Source organism: Salvia hispanica, chromosome 1 (genome assembly GCF_029641045.1).
Source record: "Salvia hispanica isolate PSC_SH4W2 chromosome 1, Shi_PSC_v1, whole genome shotgun sequence".
NCBI classification, from domain to species: domain Eukaryota; kingdom Viridiplantae; phylum Streptophyta; class Magnoliopsida; order Lamiales; family Lamiaceae; genus Salvia; species Salvia hispanica.
In genome coordinates this window covers 33,775,700-33,782,481 of record NC_142692.1, presented here as the reverse complement: position 1 = coordinate 33,782,481, position 6,782 = coordinate 33,775,700, and the positions used below count along the sequence as shown (strand labels likewise).

Below are 6,782 nucleotides of genomic sequence, written 5' to 3'. Positions count from 1 at the left end.
ATGTCAGGCTCTACAGCTGGATTTAGCCCGTTTTTGTCGCGTTGCGCCAGCTCACCCTCCATCTCTCTTTCAACCTTTTTCTCTCTCTAAAAATATCGTTTATGCTCGCCAGCCTGGCTTAGTCAAACCCTCATTTTCCCAACCGTAACACCCCATTAACTTCCAAAACGGTCGGTGATTTGAATTTCCGTAACCAAAAATTTCTCTTCCTTTTTTTAATTCTTTAGAAACTGGGAAATAAAACGGAATTTTGATTTCCATAGGTGTCCCGGTTAATCCCCGGTTGGTCGACGCGTGTCCCAAGCCAGCTGTAACTAGTAACTGCCCATTCATCCGGTCACCCGGTCATCCCTATCCTCTTCCGTCGCCCTTGTGTATAAATACCCCTCTCCTCCGCCTTCCTCTCTCATCGCCAAGGCGAGGCTCCGCCTCTCTAACTATTTAACCTAAAAATTATCTAGCGTTTTCCATTTCTAGATATGGAGAGAAGCGAATCGGATCGGATTAAGGGGCCGTGGAGCCCGGAGGAGGACGAGCTGCTGCAGAAGCTGGTGGAGAAGCACGGCCCGAGGAACTGGTCGCTGATCAGCAAATCGATCCCCGGTAGATCGGGGAAATCGTGCCGGCTGCGGTGGTGCAATCAGCTCTCGCCGCAGGTGGAGCACCGCTCCTTCACGGCGGAGGAGGACGAGACGATTATTCGCGCCCACGCGCGGTTCGGCAACAAGTGGGCGACCATAGCGCGGCTCCTCTCCGGCCGCACCGACAACGCGATCAAAAACCATTGGAACTCGACGCTGAAGCGCAAGTGCGTCTCGATGTCGGAGGAATTCAACGACTTCGATCCAGAGGCGCGCCAGCCGCTGAAGCGATCGGCGAGCGTGGGGCCGGGGACGAACGTTTCCGCTTCGGGCTTCTGTTTCAACCCGGGTAGCCCCGACGGGTCGGATATGAGCGATTCGAGCCATTCGGGTCATCTCGTGTACAGGCCTATTGCTCGAATCCCGCCCGATCCGCAACCCGACCCGGTCACTTCACTCAGTCTTTCCCTCCCCGGGCTCGACCCGAGCCCGAATCAGTCTGTTTTGGAGCCCGACCCGCAAATTGCCGCGGATCATTCTGTTAAATCCGTTCCTCTTCTTCCAATGTTTGCCTTGCCGCCGGCGATGAACCAAAATCGCGAGTTTGCACCTGCGGCGGATAAGCAGTTTTTCAGCCCGGAGTTTCTGGCGGTGATGCAGGATATGGTGAGGAAGGAGGTCCGGAATTACATGGCGGGAATGGATCACAAGGGCTTGTGCATTCAGAGCGAGGTTATTAGGAATGCGGTGGTGAAGAGGATGGGTATCAGCAAGATTGACTGAGGGGAGTGAAAGGGATTATAATTTCTGAGACCCATATTTTAGTTTAATGTCAAATTAGATTGATTTCAATCTTTGGTTAGAGAGAAGACGAAAAAATAACTTTGGGGTTGTACAGATGAGAAAGGGGGAGGTGGTGGTGGAAATGGTAAGCAAGAAATTTCCTGAAATTAACAACTCATTTTGAATATTTTCTAGCTTGGTTTCATTAAATGTTCATATTTTCTCCTGCTGTTGTAATAACATCAATTATCGGTTTTCACTTTTAAGATTTTCTAAACTCTAATCAATGTTTTAATTCAACACAAAACCATATTTCTTGATTTTCATGGGAACTTAAATTTAAAGGTACAGTAGAATTTTCAAATAATTAGATAATTAGTTTTGTGGGTTTAATGTTGAAGCAAATAAACATTTTGAATTGGTTTTGACTATATTTGGAAAGTGATTTTGAAACCATCTGAATATTTTTCAAATGAGTTCTTTAATAAATGGAATAAAATAATGGAGTAATCTAATAGGAGTAGTATTCCATGACCAAATCGATTTCTATCTTTAAAGGGTGGTCTAGAATCCCTCTAATTTGTAAATATATTTATTTACTTACAAGTATCTAAATTAAATGAATAGTACTTTAAGATAGCAAAATGTTCTATTTTTTATTTATTTTTTATATAATTAAATTTGCCGTAAGTTAGAGCATTGAACTATGATAACACTCTTTTCAACCATTAGTTTTTAAAGCAAGGAGAAATCTCCTGTTAATCGCAATACACCTAAGATCTTATCCATGTTTAAGATTTTGAAGTGTTACACCTATAGATGCTTTAGGAAATTAAATTAAGATTGGATTTATCCAACTTGGGACTAATTACATTTTTTTATGTCTATTTATAAAGGTATGCAAAAATAAGGAATAGTTTACCTCAAGATAGATGGGTATCACGTGAGTAGGCCTTTAAACATTCCTTTTATGGGCTTTTATGGGCTGGGCTTTAAAAATGTTTTATAGGCTATAATGTTTTTCTAAAAAACTAAAGAGGATCAGAGAAGTGTTTAGCAGAAAATGAATGGTGTTTGTTTCCTCCTTCAAGTGGAGTTTGGGAACATTTAATTTTCTGTATATATTTCATCTTTCTTTAAAGAAAATCACTCATTTTTCTTTCTCGTTTGTTCCAATAATTATTTTTAAAAATAAAAAAATTCTTATTTCTACATTACTCGCTTTACTATTTTATTCATTCTATTCACGTTTCACTTTATAAATTCTGTCCTTCCGATTGATTCCTAGATCTACTATTTATTTAATTTAATTTATTGCAAGGATGATCACTATGCATAGAGGGGAAAAACAGATATCCTAATCATTTTCTCTAGAAAAAGAGAGTAATTAATTTATTGCATGAGCATGGACGTAGTACTAGTTTAGTTAATGTCCTACTCCAGGTTTGGATGAGATGATATCTTGATACTCTCAGGAGTTAAAGCTCTATTGGTTGCTGGATGGCCATCGCCACCGATCTTCGTTGCCCCAACGTAAAAATCATCCAAAACTTTCACGTTCTCCATTTCTTCAAATTATGAGATTTCATCATCTGCACTTCGTTACCAATTACCAAAAACAAAAGCACATAGAAGAAGGCCAACAAGAAGATTCGAGAAAATTGTGGTACCTCTCTTGCCATTACTTATTAAGGAATTTCTACAAAATGAATTTTAATTTGAAGATTTGGAAGCTATGAGAGTTTGATGATTATTGGTTGTTGTTACTAGAAGAAAATGGAGGTTCTGGACCTATTTGTAGACTGCATGTATGCATGATGGAAAAATGTGGTGTGAAATGGTCAATTTGATACAATTTTCCAATTTATGAAAATGGTATGAAATAGAGCTTTGATATAAATATTAAGGGAAAATTGGGTGTTAGAGATGAGGATAGAGGCCAACTTTGATTTTATAAATTCAATAAATAAACATTTGAATTTTGAATTGAATATTTGGGTAAATGTAATGAATACGGATTTTGCTTGGGTGCGTCTCACAAAACACTAAAATTAGGAGTTACTAGTAAAAATCGACTCCCTTGAAGGCCAAGTTCCGATCGCATTAGTCACGAACTCACGATTAATTTTTTCTTAGGCCGTCACTCTTTATTCCTATTGGTCACAACAACATTGGTCATGACTAATATATTAGTAGCATTTGTTAGGCCACTATATAAAGTCGATTTTAAAACGTTGTTACTTAATAAAATATAGTACTAGTAGTACTAAAGTTTATTCCAAAGGACTTAGTTTTATAGAATAAATATTTATTTAGTTTATAAACCTTATACGTTGTTTTTCGCATTTGATGTGATACTTCTTATGTCCATAAAAAATAGTTGCATTTTTAGATGATATGAGTTTGATGAAAATTGGTAAAGACAATGGAGAAAAATCAGATTAAATTAGATTTATCTTTTAAATGAAATTTCCAATCCTTTTAGGCACTGTGGGCTGTGAGCCAACAAGGGTCCAAGGAAAGGAGAATGTATTTGCTAGTTTATTTATCGGCCCAAATTTTATGTTTTGTAACCAGTAAATGCGAACCGGCATTAGGTTAGTTCTAATTGCAAAAGGAGGAAATTTTACCAAAAATACACAACTGCCAAAAGTTAAATTACTTTCTCAATTGCAACATGCCTAATATTACAGACTTCAAATGAAAAATATTCAACTCTTAACTTTCTAACTATGCCTTGAGGAATTTTCCTTTTTTTTTAACATTTACTTTTCCTATATTCTAGTACTAGTATTTTGCTGCAAATATTTCCAGAACATCATATATGCAGCAAATAAAATTCTTATATCACCGAAGTTGATCAATTACGATAAACTGATCCAACATATATAATGGAAAAAAGGGATTCATATATAGTGGAAATTGGAAAAGGATTTTAAAAAAATATAACGAAAAAATGGGAAAGGTAAAAGGTTATTACTGACAGACAAGGCAAACAAAATATAGACAACAAAAAGAAATGAAAACTAACAATTCAAACAGCTGATTAATAAAGGCGTTTCCAGAAAATGTAGTACTCCCTCCGTCCATGAAAATTCGTCCCGGTTTGACCGGGCATGTGTTTTAAGAAATGTAATAGAAAGTGAGTTGAAAAAGTTAGTGGATTGTGGGTCTTACTTTTATGTCACGCACGCATTTTCTAAGATAGAAAACACGGTTGATCGCGACTAGGGAAGGATTAAAGAAGCGGGGAAGAAAGGGGAAATAAACGAAACTCGACCATAGCTCAAAACAAATGGAATAGCTCGAATAAAATCAGAGTATTATCTCAACAATCAACAACTCCAAATGAAACTATCTTAACAATACACGAACTCAAAAGAAACAACATTCAGCGGAAGCATTCGAGAGAAGAATAATATTATGTATGAAGACATAATATATTCGGAACATTTAAAAGCAAACACAAATTTTCACCAGCTCTGCTCAACACCCACTGCGCTCGTCATAGCTCAACCTGCACATTTTTTAAAGAAATGCAGGGCTGAGTACTTGATGCACTCAGTGGACTCATGCCACATTTTATAAAAAGTATTTATCATGCCACCATTGAGTGCTCTCGGGGTTTTAACTTTAAAAATGCCCGAGACACTAAAATCATCTCCATTGTAAAATTCGACTGATCAGTCATTTTCCCATAGATGTCTACCATATTTGATCCATTGATGACAAGGAATGTGGCCACATTCCAAGTCACTTGACCGGCCGACCTAAAAGACGGCTCACGATCCCCATTGGTGTACACTAGCCTGAGTAGGGACTCACTCCCTAGTCAGACCCGAATTCGATTATCCATAGATGGCAAAAACCACAGCAGATAGGTTCCATAGATAAAACAAAACACGACATGACAAATATTCATATCATTTTCACATAAAAATATACTTAGGGCATTGCCCTTATTTAAAAAGAAAGCCCACCTCAAAAGCTTAGCTCCTCAATCACTTCCTGCCTCAACCTCAACCTCAAACAACGTGCACAAATTCATCCTTTTCGAAAAGATATGATATGTAAAATTAGACTTTGCAAACTAAATTAATTTAACAATGCATGCATGGATCCTACGTGTGCTCAAATTATCCACCCTTTTCCATAGAAAAGAACATAAATATAAGGTCCTTATATTTTCCGGATTTCAATCATCGCCAAGTAAACTGCCTGAAATCAATTAATTAAATCTCAACCAAACATGTATTAAACTGACCCAAAAAGAATAAATAACGACACCAAATTTGCTCAAAGTCTACCCTGCTCCGTCTGTCAATCCAGCATGCAACACTTAAAAGAACAGAAACATACAACTAAATAAAATAATTTAATCTGTATATACTCCCAAACATTAATCGTCAATACTCCTTATCCACACATGTCTACTTCCCAATTTACTCAAAACAAAGAAATTAAAAAGGCAGTATATATATACTCCCAGCAACTACGCCTATCTCTCCATCACAAAAGAACCAAAACAAAGCTTATTACATAAAGGAATTTAATAAAATATACTTCCAATCCAACACAGAAAGAATAAAGTCATTAATTTAAAGAATTTAGCATAAATACTCCCAAGTGACACGTCTCTCTCTCAACTCTACTAAATTTCCAAATTCTTAAAAGAAGAAAACCAAAAGTTAATAGTAATATATACTACTATTAGATTACTCCCAACCAAGCGCATAATTCTCCTTCAAACAACTATATTCAAAAAAAGAAATACTACTATATTACTCCCTCAAATACTACACGTCTATCTATGTGAGTATGGAATGCAGGGGATTCTAAAAATTTGGATTATACCTTTGGTTTCACGGAAGAAATTGCAGAATGCAAAATTCACGGTTTTCTTCCTACTCTCTCGGTGTTGAACTCTCCATCTCTTTGGTGTAAGGAAGAATCTGCATATGGCCTTTGGAGATATGTGTGGAAACTGCCGTGGAGTGTGGGAGATATATTTGGACCGAAATTGAAATAAAGAGGACTAACTTTGGGCTCAAAATGGCTTTCAACTAAATAAAAGAATTGGGCTAGCAAAAAGAATTATTTCCTAGGCCCACATGTAAACTCTTTTTCCCATTGTCGAAATCACATCTCGTTCTTTGATTTTCCATTCGCATCTTTCTCATTGGTCGTAATTCGAGTCCTTCAAACGTATAAAGAACTTGGGTTAAAAAAAATTAAAATTTGATCGTGCAAACGACGTCTTCGAACACAAATAAAAAGGCAGAAAAAGTCGGGATGTTACATTTTATATATTAGTTTTATAATAAAATGCGAGTAGGAATGAGTTAGTGGAATATGAGGTCCACTACCAAAAATGGTAAAAGTGAAATGTGATAAATTTTGGGGGACGGATGGAAATGG

At 37.0% G+C, this 6,782-nt stretch overlaps 1 long non-coding RNA gene and 1 pseudogene across 1 annotated transcript; one reads left to right on the top strand and one right to left on the bottom strand.

Annotated features, from left to right (window-relative positions):
* Positions 1–399: 399 nt before the first annotated feature.
* Positions 400–1,630, top strand: LOC125222012 (transcription factor MYB73 pseudogene; annotated as a pseudogene).
* Positions 1,631–4,606: 2,976 nt separating this feature from the next.
* Positions 4,607–6,356, bottom strand: LOC125217893 (uncharacterized). Its single transcript, XR_007175835.2, has 3 exons — positions 6,219–6,356; positions 5,345–5,413; positions 4,607–4,881 (listed from the first exon to the last, which is right to left on the bottom strand). It is a non-coding gene; the product is annotated as an uncharacterized LOC125217893 (long non-coding RNA).
* Positions 6,357–6,782: the final 426 nt, after the last annotated feature.